The sequence below is a fragment of the Manis pentadactyla genome, chromosome X (genome assembly GCF_030020395.1).
Source record: "Manis pentadactyla isolate mManPen7 chromosome X, mManPen7.hap1, whole genome shotgun sequence".
NCBI classification, from domain to species: Eukaryota; Metazoa; Chordata; class Mammalia; order Pholidota; family Manidae; genus Manis; species Manis pentadactyla.
This window is the reverse complement of record NC_080038.1, coordinates 4593283-4613073: the sequence shown is the minus strand read 5'-3', so window position 1 is coordinate 4613073 and position 19791 is coordinate 4593283. Positions and strand designations below refer to the sequence as shown.

At 44.4% G+C, this 19791-nt stretch overlaps 1 protein-coding gene across 2 annotated transcripts in view; it reads left to right on the top strand.

The window, feature by feature from the left end:
* Window positions 1-19791, top strand: part of ANOS1 (anosmin 1) — a 154500-nt gene that overhangs the window by 7248 nt on the left and 127461 nt on the right. The window lies entirely within an intron of this gene.

The following is a 19791-nucleotide window of genomic DNA, read 5'->3' as shown; positions in this document are numbered from 1 at the left end:
AGGCTGTAGGTGCTGGATTTCTTTCTCTCTTTAAAAAAAAAACACAACCCTGCTTTAGTCACTTCCATTTATTTCAGCTAATACTGATGGATTGCTGCAGTTCCAAAGATGAGACCGTAAAATCCCTGCTCATGATAAATGATAGTCTTGCAGAGGCTAAGACTTGTAAACAGACAACTCCAATCCACGGGAGGCTGCAAGGAGGGAGTTATTTGTATGCGATCTCAGAGGGAGGGTCTTGTCCCTCTGTGGGGAATGTCCTAGGGGAGATGACCTTGAACTGAAGCTCAAAAGCCAGGTCATTCCAACCTAGACCAACTGGTGTGAGAAATGCAGAGTCCTGCAGCAGCCCGGTCGGCCTGTGGGGGCCTGGCACTGCTCCTCAAGGGCATCAGCCCTGCAGCAGCCAGGCTTCGGGAACGCTGTAGTTGAACTCAAGCCCCTTGTTCTGCCCGACAGGTTGCGAGCGTGCCCGGGTCATCACCTTAGACGTGTGTGTGCAGCCAGGTGTCCTGATTCTTGTTCAACCTCAGGCTGTGCTGCTGGCAGAGTGAAGGTTCTTCAGTGGACCTCTCGGAGATCCACTTAGTGGCAGCCCCTCTAAGAAGGAGCCGCCGATGAGCATGAGGTGCAAGAAGCAGGCCACCCATTCCATCTCCCAGCCACCGAGCTTTGGCTAGCAGTAGGACCCCGGTCCGAGTTAGTGCGGGTGGACCCGAAGTAGGCACTCCCCCTGAAGTACTGACCCACAGGTTCGAAGGCATTTAGCATTGCATTCTATGATGTCTTGGTGCTGACAAAGTAGGCTCCCAGAAAATAACTATTTGACCCACAGCTTGAAGGCGTTTAGCATTGCATTCTATGATGTCTTGGTGTGAACAAAGTAGGCTCCCAGAAAATATCTATTTGACCCACAGGTTTGAAGGCATTTAGCATTGCATTCTGTGATGTCTTGGTGTGAACAAAGTAGGCTCCCAGAAAATATCTATTTGACCCACAGGTTTGAAGGCGTTTAGCATTGCATTCTATGATGTCTTGGTGTGAACAAAGTAGGCTCCCAGAAAATATCTAGTTGACCCACAGCTTTGAAGGCATTTAGCATTGCATTCTATGATGTCTTGGTGCCGACCAAGTATGCTCCCAGAAAATATCTATTTGACCTTCACAGCAACTCTGTGAGGTCAGGAGTGCTATTTTTCTTTTACAGATAAGAAAACTGAGGGTCTGGAAGTAAGATAACCAAGGCTTCACAGCAGAAACTCAAGCCCTAATTGCCATATTCCCAAATATTTATACTAAATGACCCTGCTTCTCAGGATGTTAACAGTGAGAGAAGACAGAGTGGAAATATCCACTCTCATGTAACTGAGAATCACAGAGCTTCTGGGGAAACAGTCTTGCATTCCCCATTCCTTCCCTGGCTCCTGGAGGCGTTGCTGTGTCATGGGGTGGCACGATGGTGGATGGTCATAAAGTCGCTGGCATGATAGAAAAACTCTTTAAAAATATCAGCTCATGAACACCATCCCCTGTGCAATTTCCACCCAAATCCTTTGTCCAACCAATACAAATCTCTCAAAAACCACTATCTTCCAGGTGTCTTAGGTCTGGAGACCCAGAATAAGGGAATGTGCTTCTTGCCCCCCAAAGAATTATTTTCTACTCAAGAGAGACAGACATCTAAGCAAACAGTTCTGAAGAGTTGTTGAAGTGAAGACAGAAACTCTTACCATCATGAGTCACCTTTTGAGTCTTAATATAATTTCTTAGATGCAGATTTTTTTCTCCCTTTAGAGAATTCTGAGAAAAGGAGAATTTAGAAAATTCTCAAGGGTACACATGAAAATGGTGACAAGAGGGGGGTTCTTTAATTCCCAAAGAGCTAAAATCTGTCCCCAAGGGACTCTGAGAAGCAACAGCTCAAGAGGAAGAAGAAAACTAAAATTCCTACTTCATATTCTATTCATCCTTCTGTCCTAAACTGTAAATTTTGTTATTTGATAACCTTTTTTGCCCCAAGTTATTAATTTCCTGCCAAGTTGTTGAGAAAACAGTATTGTTAGAGCAACATCAAAAAAATATAATTGTGTTTTTCTGATTACATTCTTTCTTTGAAAGGCAGGCAAGTTATCACCACTTTGAGAATCATGTATGTGTGGTGTGCAGAATCTTTGACTTAGGGAAGGCGCGTCTTCCTAATTGGTGTGCACATCTCAAATCAGCGCAGCGAACAAAAATGCATGTTCCCCTCAATTTAGTACTGAGTTATCCCTGATGACTACTAAAATTTTATAGCTAATTTCTGGTTATATTAAAAAAATTAACAATTTCTGAAGTCAGAAAGGAAGCCATAAAACAGAGAGTTCATTTAATGAGACAAGAAATATTGATTTTGCAAAGTAATCCATCACCTTCCAAAACATGTCACTCATTACACCAGTGCTTGGGACAAGACAAATAATGGGAAGTCATTTCCTTATAACACTATGAGATGTTTTTTCCATATTTCATTTTCTGTTTACACCTTGTTTCAGTTCCCTGTAGTATTCTCATGCATGAACAATCCATAACTTTGAAACACGTCACCTGATTTTGGGTGTTCCTCCCTCCCTCCAACGCAAATGACAAACTTATCTAAAGACAAACCAGATGGGTGACATTCTTAGCTGGGAGGTTACTGACAGCTTCTCTACAAGAAAGGCTGAGGCAGTGGAGAAAGTCTAAATGCAAACAAAAACAAAGCTTTGAGGTCACAGGAGACCTCCCCTATTCACGGTGTCCCTACTGGGCTGGTGTGTGTGGCCCCATCCAGTGTAGGTTCATCAACTCTTATTTAGTTCCTTGATGACATGTACTTGAGGGAGGCAGCCCTTTCTTGACTTAAATAAATGTCTCAGCTTCTGTCTTTAAGTGCCTGCATTACCTGAAGTAATAGCACTCTTTTGAAGTGTACTGTTGGACTAAGTGCCCTGTTTGTTATCTTTTGTGGTCTGGAAAGAAAATAGGCAAAGCCTTGCAAACCTAAAATGCTAAGAGAAATCTCAAAGGAGATACAGTCCTGATAATGATATGTCACCCCGTGCCCTGGACAGGTTTTCACGTGGTGTTAGAACAAACCAGGTATGCCAAGGAGGCCTGCATTTCAGGGCCACTAGCCTGCTCTCCAGCTGATGAGCAGAGAGCCCTGCAGGATGCAGATACCAAGACCCTTTGCAGTCATGACGGAAAAATAAAAATAATACCCCCCCATTTGGAAATGTAGCCATGTTTTCTGATAAATGTCTGTGCAAGCCATTCCTGTTGAGATACTCAGATTTCCGTTGCCTGTCCTTCATGGCCAGCTGCTTATTTTTGGCCCTACTCCCTGATGTCTCCCTCGCTTGATGGCCATTTCTCCTAGTGAACAGAATTGTTTGCACCACAGAGGAGGAACCGCACATGAAGCAGGAGCGTAAGACCACCCAGCCCCATGGAGATGGGGGTGTCCAGGCATCGGGGTTGATTCAAAAAAAAGGGCTAAGTTACCCCAGAGTGCATCACAGCATAAACTCGGGGCTTGCCTTCTACTGTTGAAATGAAGTCCGTGAGCAACAGAAATGCCAAGTTTATGCAGAAACCTGATGTCCTTCCTGCTGGCTACTCTCAGGAAGAGTGAGAAGAAATGGAGAGGTTGGTTGCTGTGAAAATGTGTTGGTAGCTGTAATTCGTTTAAATGTCTCCAGTGGCAAGGAAGTAACTAAGATGCTGTCCACCATTCAGAATAGTCGTTTTGGGGCAGTGGGCACTCTCTTTCCCATCATCTCTTCTATGTGTTGGGTGATTAAAGTCCTTTGGGACGAGAACTTTGCCTTTAGAATCAAATACCTGTGCTCCAAGTTCCTTTCTCCCTATAACCCCCCCCCCCCCAACACACTCGTCACTTCCCCACCTCCCTCCCTCCATCTCTCCCTTTTTTATTGTGACATTTGGCTGTACCATTTTTCGAGCAGCGAACAGCCAGACGCATTCGCCAATCACTCCAGAATTGACCTGCACCTGGGAAATTATTTTCCCATCGGGCCAGAATCTAAAAGAAAGTAGGGAACATCTTTTTGTTGTTGTTTCCACATTTTTGCATCTGGAGCTATGAGATAATGTCCTCACAGCTGCAGGGAAGTTAAGAAATTCTGGACAAAATATATTCACTTGGTTAGTATCTCATTGGTGGTGGGAAAACATATTTAGAGGTGAGACAACATTCAAACCGATTTGCATTTGTATTCTCATCTTTCTCTTTGTGCTTTCATCAGGAGCCATGGACTTGTATAATATTTTTAACCTTTTCTTTTAATAGGACATGATTTGCATTCTCTCGTCCCATTTATTACTTGATGATTTTGGGGAAAGAAGGAAGAGATTCCTTCTCTTGTGGACAACCATGTGAAATTAGGGCTAAAATTTTATTTCCATCTCTCTCTATATGTCTGTATGTGCATCGTCCACATGTGTCCAGTTCTTTTCAATCTCAGCACTGTTCACATTTTTTAGTTAATTAATTCTATGTGGTGGGGGCATCCTGGGCACTGTAGGAGGCTGAGCAGCAGCCCTGGGCTCCACCCGCTGGGTGCCTGGGGCACCTCCCACCCCCAGTCATGGCACACAAAATAAGATATATGTATCCAGACATTATAACATGTGTCGTGGAGCAAAATCACCCCCACTGAGAGGCACTGGTCTGCTTCTGTCTCTTTCCTTTACAGCGCTCTCGATCTAGTGTGTCATTCAACACCTGTATTTAGACAGTATGTATCTAAACATACATATGTGTATATGAGTCCTTTATTACACATTCAGGTATCTCTTTGAGAGAATAAATCAGGCTAATAAGTGGGTTGCAGTAACCATGCTCTCTTTCATGTACAATGTGGGAGTTTGGAAAGGTGCTCATCCATGGCTCCATTTGAGAATTTAGGAAAGACTGCGGTAATTGTTTCCATAAAACCCAATTAGAAAAATGCTTTCCTTCCATTCTGTGGCAGGCATTCCTCCAAATGGAAACAACTATTTCTGTCTTTAGCCGACGCTGATTCTGAAGCTACATCATGGCCCTTGTGGATATGGTAATCATATAAGAGAATTCATTTTTTTTAGCTGTGAGCAGACTAATGGAAAGTTGCTGCCTCTTTTCCTTTAAATACCTGCTATGTTTCTGTTTTATTTTTTCATTTGGTGAGCTGGTCCTAATGTCTGATTCCCTTGGAACTTATTTGCAAATTAACTTTTCCTTTAAAAAAAATGTCTGTCACTGAGCCTTCTTTCAGACCATATGCATGCTATTTGCCTCAATTTCCTCACTGTAAAGTGGCGGTGACGGTAGCACTACGTACCATCGGTTTGCTTAGAGCAGAAGCTCGTGTGTCATCAGTGCTACAGAAATACAGGCTGCTGTTAAGATGACTTAGGCTTAGAGTGAGTGCCTCATGGTGCAGAAGATTCCAGGACTCAAAACTAAACAGTGTGCACCCCTTGAATCTCGATGCTTCACAGTGTGGTCAGAGAGCCAAAAAAGGGAATTTAAACAAGCTGATTAAAAAATGGGCCAAAGACTTCAGTAGCCACCTCACCAAAGACCAAAGGCAAAAAGCATATTAGATGCCCTACATCATCTGTCACTGGGGAAATGCCTCTCCAACAGGCAGGACACCACTGCAACACCTATCAGGATGGCTAAGATCTGGAGCTCTTGACAGCACCAAATGCTGGTGAGGACGAGGAGCCACAGGAATGCTCATGCAGGGCTGGTGGGAATGCAAAATGGGGTGCCACTTTGAAAGACAGTTCAGTGGTTTCTTGCAGAGTTAAACATACTCTTACCATCCATTCCAGGAACTGTGCTCCTTGCTAGATGCCCAAATGAATGGAAACTTATGTGCACACAAGCCAGCACACAAAAAGAAGTAGATGTTGGCAGCAGGTTTCTTCATAATTGACAAAACTTGGAAGCAACCGAGATGCCCTTCAGTTGGTGATAGATAAGGAAACGGTGGTCCATCCAGACAATGGGGTATTATTTAGGGCTAAAAAGAAATGAGCTATCCAGTCATGAAAAGACATGGAGGAAACCTAAGTGCATGTTCTTAACTGAGAGAAGCCAATCTTAAAAGGCGCAGTAATCTCTCATGCCAACTCTGAAACATTCTTAAAAAGGCACAACTGTGTTCACAGAAGAGCAGTGGTTTTCAGGGGTTGGGGTGGGGTGTAGGGATGAATAGGTGGAGCATAGAGGGTTTTTAGGGCAGTGAGACTACTCTGTATGATCCCGTAATGGTGGAAACAAGTCATATATTTGTCCAAATGCACAGAATGTATGACACCAAGAGTGAGCCCTAATGCAAACTGTGGACTTGGGCTGTTCATGATGTGTCAATGTAGCTTCACTAGTTGAGACAAGTGTCCCATCTGCTGGGGAGGCTGTGCATGTGTGACAGGCACCAGGGGGATATGGGAAATCTCTGTATCTTTAAATTTTGCTGTGAACCTAAAACTGCTCTGAAAAATAATTTGTTTCATTTTAAAGTAATGTCTTAACATTAATTTTTAAATGTGTTTTAATTTTAAAAATGTACCCTTTGCAGTTCCGTTGAAAGTGCTTATTCTATAGTTGGAAAATGAAATTCAGATCTCTTATATGTTTTTGTCACTTGAAGATTTTCTATTCCCATATGATATATAAGAATAGAAGAAGTAGAATTTTTCATTGAAATTTCAAATCATGGGAAGGTGTTACTGTGTAAGGAGAAATGCCAGTGAATTCTAGGTCATTTATTCTCTTATGAAAACATACTGGGCTTCCCAGGTGCTGGGTGCATATAATTCTGCAGGGAACACATTTTTCTTGAAATCCATTTTTTTTATTTGCAAAGGGAGATCTTTCTCTTGCATCACATTTAGTACATCATGTTTTCTCAAGAGATCGTTCATTAGAACATACTCTCTTTTGAAGTTCATATTAAAATAACCCAGAATTTTGATGAATGCACTAGAATATCATATAAGTCAGGGTGTCATAGACTATGAGATGCTCTGCTTTGATTTGATTATTCTGCACTCTCTAAGGAATCACACATCAGTTAGCAGAGCGAAAAGGTGTATATTACAAGGGAACCATGTGACAGAAATCGGAGTAAAGTCAAGTAGAATGGGATAGACATGTAGTTCTAGTAATTCTCTTTTCCTGCTTGGATTTTCCCCACTGACAAGGAAACACAGCCTGTATGTGCATAGCCAGGTGGTAGGATTTCCTTCCGTATTAAAATAAATACTTCTAGGATTTACCTGAGTGTTTATCCAAAGCATGTTACTGACCTCTTCGTAGGAATGCAAATGGAAATAATAGTTTTCCTTTATGGTGCACTGTATGTTTTTTCAAACTGAAATTTTAAGAATGGCTATAGTGACAGTGGAATCCAATTCATGTTATCTGGAAACATATTCTGCCTGGCTGCTGTGAACGCCTGTGAGTAATTAGCTTGATCATTTAAAATTAATCCTTAACCTCTGCTGGCCAGCATGCCAGCAACCAGGTGGTGATGGGCCTGGTGGGAATTGCTTATTACGAACAGATCGCCCCGTCAAGGTTCACAGCTGTCAAGCATCTATTTTGAAAAATCATAGGGGGATTTGAGAATGCCTTTTAAAGTCTGTTTTGCCTTTTTCTTTCCTGCCATCCTAGCAGTAAATAACATCTTCCCAGATGCCTGCAGACGAGGCGAGGCCAAGACAGAGTGGTGGCCAACTTGGGTAGGCTGCACTGCGTGTCGTTACCTTGAGCCGTCCGCGCTCCTGAGGGTCAGCCCTGCAGGTTCAGAAGCAGAAACAGACTTGACTTGCTTGAAAAATATATACGCACTTATGGGCATCCAGAGATCAGTTTAATACTGGAAAAAGAGAATGGTCTTCTTCAGTAACTGGAGTATGAGGTACCTGAGAAGCTAGTGAAGTTCAGAAATTTACTTGGTGAACTTGGAGAGATGGAAGAAGGGGGGTGCAGGGTGTCCTTTCTTGACATGGGTTTAGCACGGGGGCGAAGCGCTCCCCTGTCTTTGCAGCGAGCTTCTGCAGCTTCAGCGAGGACCTGCCCCGTGGCAGACCTGCTAAGACACAGCTTGCTGTACCCTGATGTGCCCACCCGTAGAGCTATGATTGCAGGTCTGCTGCAGTAAGACCCGAGCTTTGCCTTCGGACAAGCTTCCCCACGCTGAGAACCTCTGCTGCGGAGTCCTCTATGCCCCGGGCGCTGCCTCGGTGTCCACAGGACATCTTCAAGGGCAACTGTGTGGGTGTGCTCAGCGATCCAGGAGAGACCAGATGGCTGTAAGGAGACGCTAACGCTGACCTCCACAGGGAGGGGGCAAGGAGGCAAAGCTGATGAATAAGCACCAATAGTGATTTTTGAAGCAGGTAGGAACGTGCATCAACATATTAAGGCAGAGATTCTCAACTGGGATGCAGCCTGGGTGTGGCTGAAACACCACAGCGTTTGTCCCATGGCTTTGATTCATCCTAGTCCTCTTTGTTGCATGGTGAGCCCCATTCCCCAAATCCATATCTTCATGTTCTCACCCTCAGTACCTTAGAAAGTGATGCCCTTTGGAAAGAGAGGGGTTGGAGATGAAATTCGTTCAGGTGAGGTCACCCTGGAGTAGGATGAGCCCTACCCCATATGATGGGTGTCCTTGCAGAAAGGGGGAATTTGGACACAGACCCGCGTAAGCTGTGAGACACAGAGAGATGGCCGTGTGAGGGTTGGATTGGGTGCCCCAAGCGAGGACCTCCTGGAAGTTAAGAGAAAGGATAGAGCACGTGCTTCCCTAGAGCCTCCAGGAGAAAGCATGGCCAAACTGACACCTCGATCTCACCTCTGGCTTCTAACCAGTGAGACAGTAACTGTCTGTCATTCAGACCACCTACTTGGTGGTGCTGTGTTACAGAAGCCCTAGGAAAGCCCATAGTCAGTCTATTTCATTTTGAATTTTCAATACCACTAAGAATAGTGTGATATTCACAAGAAATATATATTTCATCATTCAGCTGATGAAAATATATTTCTCATATATGTTTGGTCTTCTTCTCCTGGGTCTTGGCTCATAGCACGTAAAATCCTTGGAATTGCCTGGGATGGAGGCCACTAAGGTGGTGTCTGAAGGAGGCAGCCTTTGCAAGGCACGTAAGGGAGGGGCTGGTTGGCGGGCTTACCAATTGGGGGGTCTGACGGTGGGAACTTTCGACCTCACCCCTTGACCTCCGGGGAGGTGGGAGGAGCTAGAAGTGGAATCCATCCCTTCTGGCCAGTGACTTAATCAACCACACCTGTGTCCTGAGGCCTCCATAAACCCCCAAAAGTAACGGGGTCTGAGAGCCTCTGGGTTGGTGAACACATGGAGATTTGGGGGGAGTGGGGGACTGGAGAGGGAGAGGGAGCTGCTCACCCCTTCCCCATGCCCTGCGCTCTGCATCTCCTCCAGCTGGGTGTGCCTGAGTATACCCACTGATAAGAAACTGGAGATCTGGTGAGTAACAGGTTTCTCTGAGTTGAACCCAAGGAGGAATTTGTGGGAACCGTCTGTAGTGGGTCTGTCAGAAGCACAGGTGGTAACCTGGACGTCCCAGTTTCTGGCATCTGAAGTGGGGGAAGAGGGACACTTTTGCTGGACTGAGACCTCAATCTGTGAAATCTGACTCTGTCTCTGGGTAGATACTGTCAGAATGGAGTTGAGTCCTGGGACACCCTGGTGGTATTTGAGAGCTGCCTGGTGCTGTGGGGAAAGACACCCTCTCTCCACACACCAGTGTTGGAAATTAGGTCCAAGAACCCCAAAAGAAAAGGTGTTTGATGTATTGAATGTTCATGTTGTCCACAAGGCGATCGTGGGTCATGAATTTAATGTAGTGCTGCACTGATATTGTGCTTTACATGGATATTGTGCCCTTGGAAACACTGGAAACAGCCATATAATGTAGAAATTCATTAAACTTGATTTATTCACAAGCAATTGAAAACCACTTTCTTTATTATATCAAAACTTATGGCTCTTAAATTCTGACTTCTCCACAGTTGATCACATGCGCCACATAGGCCTCCAAAGCATTCCAAGACCTTCTCCTAAATTATTAACAGGTGCTCCATGTGTGCAAAGCATTCCTGTTGGAGGACTTTGCGTCTTGCCAGCTAGACTTCAGCCTTGTCTTGAGATGATCACAGGTGGTATTCACAAACATCTTTGTGATGAGCTCATAAAAACACTATTTTTCTCATTTTAGAAAAGAAGAAATTAATTTTTCCAAGAGCTCACAACCTGTGATAGATGAGGGACCTGGAATGTGACATAGGGTCTTTTGACTCCAAGTAAGGTGTGCTTTCTTCTAAGATATCCTTTTTTTGTTTGAATCAACACTGTCTTTTTTTGTTTGAATCAACAAAGATGTGCACCTTCTCAGACTTCCTGGCCTCCCGTGTCTTCATCAACAAAGGGAGAACATGGACGTGAATCTCTGTTAAACTCATGCAGTTCTCACCATCTAGAATTTTCCTCGGTCTCATTTTGCCGATATTGCCAATGGCCTTCACGTGTTATTCAAAACCACAAAAACAAGTAACCCCATGTTCCCGACAGTCCTCGGCATGGTGGTTTTGAGCTTTAGTGTGATCAGTGGGTGGTTAGATTTTCCTTTCCAGCCTGTTCTTCTCTTTCCCTTTCTCCTCAGACATGGGTGGGGGTTTTTCAAAAAGTTCCCCATTTCACGTTCACTTGCAGAATGTGGGTTGTTTGCATCATTATCCTGGTCTTGCCCTTGAAAATTATGGAACTGAATGATGTCTATGTGCTCTTCCTTCAATAGCACTCCGACAGGGTAGACCCCGTGTTATGTCCTTCTCATCTGGTTTTAACCTTTCTCTTAGGCATTGTAAATGTTTTGGAGAGAGTTATTAGAGGATTTAGTTAATTAGAGAATAAAAACTAGCAGGCGGGCTGTCTGAAAGTTAATTACTCCTCACCGCTTTGCTCTTTTTAATGGATTTGAGAGGTTTCAGTAGGAATTCAGGGATGGAGAAGTCAGTGAGACAGGGTAACGTGTTCCCTGGGGCACCATAACTTCCTTCCCTTGGAAAGTTCCTCATAAGATAAGACATATACCTGTCATTAATGAGTTACATTTGGGTTGTTTTCAGCCAGCAGATGGATTAAATGGCCCTCGGCGCTCCTCTCTGATTTGTAATTATATGCTATCATCTGAGTTAGAATTCTACAGTTCACCAACATTTTGGGTGGGTATTTGTAGTCACATTTTGGGTTGCTTTTCTTGTCCTGCTTGTGTTTAGACAACAGGCTTATCCGTATTTGAATAAATCTTATGTTTCCACCAGAAATAACAGAAATGCCCATTGGTGCAAATGCTTTGCACAGGAGGCAACTGTTAGTCATGTAGACAGTCTCAGAGAGTTCTGGAGGCACGTGTGGACCCTGGGATTAATTATGGACAAGTCAGAATTCTCAAGCCCACAAGTGTTGAAAATACAGCAATAAAGAAAATGGTTTTCAGTTGCTTGTAAATAAGAGTGGGCTTTGCATTCTCTTCTATCCAGATGGGACAAGGTTGAATCCTGGCATAGCTGGATCTTGTGAAGTCATTGTTTCATTAGCTGTCCGGGTACCTTTAGATTTTGCCGAAGTTTCTTTTGCTGCAACAATCACAATTAATGAAAGAAAAGATCTAAGAAGCCTCCAAAAGAGTCATCTTTAAATGTCACTTAGGCATATGTTAGCAAGCTGTCGATTTACATCATGTCATGGTCTTCCCAGAGAATTCTGGGAAAGGATGTAATTCCGACTTGGGTAAAGTTATGTTTTAAAATTGTTCTTCCGTGTTGCTCTTGCATGTTTTTTTTCCTGCTTTGGTACTGATTTTAATTCTTCACAGGGATTTTGGAACGGTGCTGGACTGTTTAAAAAAAACATTTTTATTGTTCACTTTTGATTTAGTTTAGTACACAGCCAGACCCTAAAGGTGCTTTTAAAAGCACAGATGAAAAATAGCCACCAATAATGAGTTGAAAGCTACTGGAACAACAGTACATTTTCTTCTTTGGTGGGTAGCCTCAACAGAACACAATTCTCTTACTTTGAGGTGAAATGTCCCAACCTGAGGGGAAGCTGTACATACCGCATCCTGCGTCAGCAGCCTGAACGAGGTTGGTCCATTGAGAAACAGGATTTTTGGGACTTGAAAGGAGGCCATGTGGTCTTGGGCTAAAGTGTTCATCACCTTGCCAGCTTCCCACGTGATTCTACCTCATCTTCCCCACTGGCGGGGCTACACGTCCACGCACTTGGTGCCCCGTGCCCCCGCTTAACCTGAATTCCTCAACACCTTCATAGTTCTCAAGGAAAAGCTGCCAGAGCCTCTCACTTTGAGGAAACTCCCTTCCTGTTCGTGGACATATATGGAAGGTGAGTGGTTTTCACAGGATCTTGCCCATGCAGCACGGGGCTGGATTTTGGTCAGAGCTCAGAAGTTACTGGGTATTGGTGCACAGGGTCAGCCCCAAACGGGAGTGAAGGGCAGCGAGGGGCAGAAGCCGGGCCTGGGCAGCCAGTAGGTCCCACAGCACCCTCTGGCCGAATGGCATGAGGAGGTGGGCCCCTTGTACCACTGCATCAGTTGGTCAGTGGATGTGTCTTCTTCCTGAAGGAATGTGGCCTTGAACTAGGTCCTTGTCTTCTACCAAGTACATTTTCTGGGTGGGGAAAGGGGACTTCAGCTGCAAGGTCAGCTCTCAGTACACAGGAGGAAGGTTCACTTCAGTCACGGGGAGTGGAGACATTGGTGGTACATGACAGTGTTCACGACCGAGAATTACTGTCTTATTTTGTGTAATAAAATTCTTCTTTGGGGCTGATACGGTGCCAACTATTGGTACACCTTGGACCTGTCATCCACCAGAAGATTTCTACCTTACACTTTGATTTTTTTACTTATTTTTATATTGAAGTACGTGCACAAAATGTACAGCTTGATACATTTTGATGTGCGCACACTCATGTAACCATTGAGCAGATCAAGATATCAAACGTTTTTGCAAACTTTTTTTCCTACCTTACACTGTTTAAATTCTACTTTTCCGCTGTGAGCACAAACATGAGCATTTTAGTGCTCTTGTGTGTCCTTTCTGCCTTGTATCTTAGACCATACGACCTTCATTCCATAGCCCCTCAAAGTTCAGACAGTCTGTCGACCTGGCATTTATCATGTGTGCCACGTTAGAAGAAACATTTGGGGCATCTGTCGATCTACGAATTCCAGGGTCAGATGTAGATCTACTGAGTCAGTCCATGAGAACCTCGATGCCAAACAGATTCCCCAGGCGATTCTTTCAACCAGAAGGTTTGGAAGCACTGTTACACTGGCCGCTCCTCTTTTAATTTCCCATCTTTCTTCGCTAGTCCACCCACTTCCTCTCCTACTTCTCATTCCTGTCTTGTTTTTCCTGCTCTTGTCTTTTCCAACATCACTTAGACGCAAACTATTAAAGCTAAAGTCAGGAAACCTTCCAAGTGAGGGTTGGAAACAGAAGTAGTTGTTGCCAATGAAACCTCCCTCTTGGAGACCACCCTGCAGTGACTGGAAGCAGGTGGTCATTCCTGCACAGTGACCCCCATACCTGTGTCCTGCTAGGTGCCCCACTTTATTCCACAAGCATTTGCTAACTTTCTAGACATGGTTGCTGGGAGGTGCCCGCAGTTGGGGGAACTCACACACAGTCTACGGGCGCAGGAAGCATTCTACAGTGTTGTCTGAGCACGCCTGCTTTTGCAGGCTGCATTCCCCTCCACTTTTTTTTTCTTCTCCTGGCATAAAGGAGCTGTGAAGACAAGGAAATTGATACGGACATTCCTTTATTGTTGAGGTTTCCCACGAACAATGCGTTAGTTGTTCGGTTTGTAATAGGTCCTGTATTGCTCATGCTTTCCTTCCTCTGTAATGCACGTCATTTATTAAACTTTAGTTATTACACTTAATGCTCCTTCCCAGCCTACTTGAGGCTGGATTTATGTCAGCCCAAGTCATTTGTTCCATCTTGAAATCTTCCAGGGCTTTATGTTATTCTGTGGAGAGGGCATAATTTGCCAGAATTTTCTCCTGAAAATAGAAAATTTAGTATCAAATGTCGTTTAGAGAAAATGTGCATCGGGTCATGGCTGTGGCAAGAATGAATCAGTAATTAGCAGGTCTTCTTGGAGAAATTAGAGGGGGGAGACTGCCGTTGGAGATGCCCTAAGAGAAGCCAGTACTTTTGCTTCTGCCCCATCACCCTACTAGGGATAATAAGGAGTAAAATTCTGTCCTTATTTAATGCTCTTCCACAGATAGAATTCATTAGACTATCCCTTGTCAAAATGTGTAGTAAAATGTTAATAAAATATTTTCCCGTATGGCATAGTCTGGCAATTGCTATTCTATAAATTTTGTTTAGATGACTTTCATTATATAATCTATAAAAAAATAATGGGCACGGTTATTAAATAATTGGTGTTTGATTCTGAATGCAGGTTTATCTTCAGTTTTTGATATCATCATGCCCAATCTCTTGGACACTTACTCTATAAGGAGAAAAAATAATGGAGACACTTCCTAAAAGTTCCACTTAGAGAAGATGAAACGTTTGTTCATCTCAATCTACTTTATTTACTTAATCATGGCCTCATGATTTAAGTTTAAGTTCCTAGTATGACTTCCCAGTCCTCACATTTATTTATTTAATCAATAATATTTGTTAAGGTCGTAAGGGAGCTAATGATGAGCAGGAGATACAGATAGACCCTGTCTTCAAGATGTTCACAGGCAGATGATCATGAGCTAGAAACAACACAAATGTATTGTCTTGTCCTTGTCAGCCGGGACAGTGGGTGTTGGAAGAGAAGTACAGGGAGCTGCCAGACTGTGTTTAATGGGAGGATCTGTATAGTCAGGGTGTGGGGGTCAGGGAGGGCTTCCTGGAAGAAGTGGCATTTGCAGTGACCTGAAGAATAGGTGGGAGTTGACTTGCTGAAGGGAGAATTTTGGTGGGGAAGGAGAGCTCTTGCAAAGGTTCCTTTTCCCAAGCAAGCTGCCAGGGGTAAAGAAGGGAGACTGTGTGGCCGTGTTAGGTGTGGCCAGGCTAGGCATGCCCGCGCTGGTGGGGAGAGGGGAAGGTGGTGTGTCTGCAGAGAGCTCTGTTTGTGTGGCCAACTATTGCTCTATAGAATTCCATTCAATGTGAGATATTTATAGGCTCCAGAGAGAAGTTAGTGAGGCTGTGGAGTGAAAAGGCCACTTATTTACTGAGGATGATTTATAACATTTGAAAGAGATCTTTCACAAACAAATACAAACACATAGCTTCTTTTTTTCCCGTTAAAGTAGACTTTATTTTTCAGAGCAGTTTAGGTTTAGAGCAAAATTGAGTGGGAAGTACAAAGAGTTCCCATACACCTCTGCCCCTCCATGTGCATAGCTGCCCCCATTATTAGCACCCCTTCCCAGAGGAACATTTGCTCCGTGGATGAACCAATCCGACACAGACTACATGATGCTGCTCCACACTTACACCTGGCTGTGTTAAAGAAAATATGTACAATCTCTTCTAATGCTCTTTTTCTCTTTTAAGATGGCTGTATTGATATAAGTCATTTTCATTTATCTTTATCCTTCCCTGGTGGGTTGTCTTTGGGTGAATGCAGTCTTTTCTTTACTTGAAGCTTTTGAAGAATTATTTTTCTCTCAGGAAAAAAATTAAAAAGCTAGAAATGGAGAGACTTTGAAAATGCCATTGAAATAATGTCCGGGTGCAGTTGATTGAACTTACATAAAACTCTTTGAAAGCTGGATTGACATGCATTCATGTTTGATCTAGTTAAACCAATAAAATACAGGATGTAATCTTTATATAATTACAGAAGTCCTGCTGTCTGATCCTGCCTGGAGGTTCCAGTGATGATTCTGGAGGCAAACACCTTTCTTGTCTAATGTACTTTGAGTATTTTTTTTTGCTGGCTTTAAGCCAGAACAAGACTGCATTGCAAATACTGTATTTTATTTTTGTTATCAAGTGGCTTAACTGGTGAAGGCTATTGTAATCGGATGAAGAACTTCCCCTAGGGTGGAATGTTGAAATGTACTGGGTCCTTGTATTTTTCCATTGCTGTCCTGCTCAAAGAGCATTACCTGTAAGCAACGTAGGCGGATGGTGCCGTGTACACGCACACCTGGCCAGAACACAGTGGCCAGAGTTAATCAGGGCTTTACAGACATCCTTGATGCCATTAGGCAGGGTTCTTAGAAGTTCTTTATAGGGATAAATAGTATGGCATATGTTGATTGATAAAAGCAGAAGCACAGAACAGCTGCAAAACCTTGATGGGGTAGGGGTGTGGCGGGTGGGAGGGGCAGTCATTTTAAGAAAAACAGAAAAGCTAAAACCCAAAAAAGAAATAGAGATGCGTTTGGGGGAAAACACATATGTATGTGTGTGCATATGCATATACCTGTGTGCATGTGCATGTAAAAAATTTCTGTATGGAGAAACATGAATACATTCAAAAGACAATCACTGGAAGGATTTTATGCCTATTGCAGGCACATGATTATTAATTCTCATTGGTACTAACAGCTGGTACAGTTGATAGGAAAAGAGCAAACACCCCAAAATAGAAAAGGTGAAATGCACAGACAATTCATCCTAAAAGAAATACAAGTGGCCAATAAATGGAAATGAAAACAAAAGGAATACCATTGCCCACTCACCACATCGGCCCTCATGGAGAGATTGCTGCCACCCAGGAAGAAAAACATGGTGGGATCCCACTTCTGAGCTTTATAAGAGGATCCACACAGTGAGGGTAGGATGAAGAGCTGGGCGATTTTAAGGCCAGGATCACTCCCCCACTGCCAGAAACTGTAATTACGGCAAACAGAGCAATCCCAGGAATAACAATAGACTTTTTTCCTGACGTCTATCTCTGTGACAAGCACTTTGCTAAATACCATATGTGGATTATCTTTCTAATCTTTCCAAGCATCCTCTGACATCCTGTCTTCAGTAATAAAAAGAAAAATTATAATCATAGTAATCCTTCATGCTTGGTTGCTATTGCCCCAAATAAAATGACAGCTTTTCATTTTATGATTCGTGGAAAACTTTGCTTAAAACGAAAATGCGTTTGTTGAGGAAAGGCATTAATAGTGATTCCCCCCAAAATGTAAACAGCTGAACAGGTAGCCTCTGGGTATCATTGTGTTCCTTCTTTTGACGGGGGTGTGAGCCGGTAAGATGGGCAGCATGGAGTCCCCGCGGGGGCTGGGCAGCGGAGCTGGCATTTATGGGGCTGCTCAAAGCAATCCTGGCCGGGTTCTGGGGTTTCTGTTGAGGTCTGACCATTCTAGAAGTGGGACAAAAGGAAGCTAATCAAGGTGTGCCATGCACATGACTTCTCAAGGCCTCAATCCTCTTTTTCTTTTTTTTTGACCCTCTGCATTTACTAAATGAAACGTCCTGTTTCCAGCAGTAGGTCTAAATCTATTGTCATCTGCTTTCTACCTACTCGTCCAGTCTCCTCTCCTGTTCTCTGCTCCAACTCACCAGTCTTCCCTACCGCTTTCTGAACCTCCTGAGGACCATCCCGGCCAGTTCTTACCTCTGTTCTGAGATGATCAGTTGGGACATAACTTCCAAATGCACTGTAACTCTGACCCTTGCTTTGATCGACTGCGGCTGCTCTTTGTGGGGCTTCACGGCTGAGTTGAAGCACTGGCTTCAGGATGGGGGCTGTTGACTGTGGAGAATGTGCAGATGACACCTGTGCCAGTCACGATATGGGATGACTGGGGTGAATGTATGTCGGGCATCAGAGCGAAAGCCTGCCACAGAGATGTGGTCCATAATATAATAATGATAGCGTTTGTTGGTAACAGTCACGTCCGAGGCGTATTAGCCCACCGGAAACACTTGGTCAGCCAGCATTTGGGGCAGGCAGCGCGGCCTTTGACGGATGCCGTCCTGGTGAGGATCAGCAGCACGTTCAGCTGCTAGTGTGAGACAGTGAAGCAGAAGGGGAGCAGGAAGCCCTGTTGGGGAGCCCGCTCTAGTTGGGGAGCTGAGACTGAGGAGAAAGTGAGTATATCCTAACACTCGAGAGGGGCTGGGAGGGTGTAATCCATTCCCCAGGAGCAGTGCAGCCTGTGAGGGACCCTTAGGGACCCTTACCTCCTCCAGGGGGCCTGCGCTTCTGCGCAGGAGGAAAAAGCCCTGGAAGCAGAAAGGTCCCACCACAGGGGCCCTCTGGTCTGACTCAAGAAGGCTAGAGGTCCGCAGACCATGGCCCTGGGGGAAAAGAGCTTCAGGAGCTCACCTTGGCCCAGTCTGCAAGAGCTGAGGCCGTCAAACAGCCCTGGCTCTGTTTCGAAGGCATTCCACTGCGTTCCATCACTGGGTGGTGACCAGTTGACCATGCAGCCCTCACACTGGGGACAGGATCTCTGAGGGATGTGGGCCCTGCAAGTCCCAGCAGGAGCCACCTCTGCTCAGAGCGAGCAGGAACGACCCCTCCCCGAGATGCTGAGGGTGGGCCTCACCCAGGGGCTCCTGCCTGGCCGCCGGGTCCTGCTCTCGGCCTCTCCGTGATGTGCTTCTCCGTGGCCAGCCTCTGTGTATGACCGCCCCGCAGTCTGCCTGACCCCCTGCGAGCTTGGGGATTCTCACCAAGCCCAGGGCTCCTTGGAGGAAATCTCAGTCTGCTCCTAAGGCCCTTTTGCCAGCTCCCTTCCTGCTAACATTGCTAGGAATTAAACCAGGTCCTGTATTTGTCCAGCCTTGGCCTCCCCCCGAGTCTAAACTATTTCTCTCATGTAAACCCTGCCAGTAATCATACTAACGTCATGCCAGGCTGTTGATGTACGGCCCCAGCTTCAGTCCCACCTCACCTCACCAACGACCACTGATGTGTAGAGAGATGAGGGCCCGCTGAGGATGCTTGGAGCTCAGGACGGGAGTGGGTGGGTGGATTCCCGATGAGCTACAATCATAGGTCTGTGTAGCTGTTTTGGGGGGTTGAGGCTGCAGAGGAGAGTTACTGCCGTATGTTAGGTTTCATCCTAGGCTAGAACCTTTGCACCAGGCTAGCTCTTCTAGCCCATGATCTTCATGTTGAAGAGGAAAATTTCTAATCTTACATAGCTGCGATTTTTTACTCAGTGGTTTGGGGAATCCTTTTATATTCAGAGTTATTATTGGGAATGGGATACACTGAGATACATTATTGAGAGTAAAAGAGCAAAATGCAGTATATCCATACAATGGAATCAGACAATAAAATGACTGAAGTATTGTTTTGATTTTTCTGACAGTATAACTGAAGCAAATATACCACACCATTTAGCAAAATGCAGAACATTATGCTAAATGAAGGAATCCAGATACAAAAGGCCACATGCTGTATGTTTCTGTTTATATGAACCACCCAGAACACGCAAGTCAATGGAGAAAGAAAGTAGATCAGTGGCCGTGAGGGGATGGGGGGCAGGGAAGGGGTAACAACTGCTCACGGGTAGAGGTTTTTCATGGGATAATAAAAACATTAGAAAATTGGTGGTGACAGTCGCATAGGCTTGTGAATATACTAGTCACAAAAACTGTCCTACTTTAAATGAGTGAAGTTTTTGTATGTGATGTATCTCAAGAAATTTGCTACAAAGATGTATTTAGGAAGATATATCATT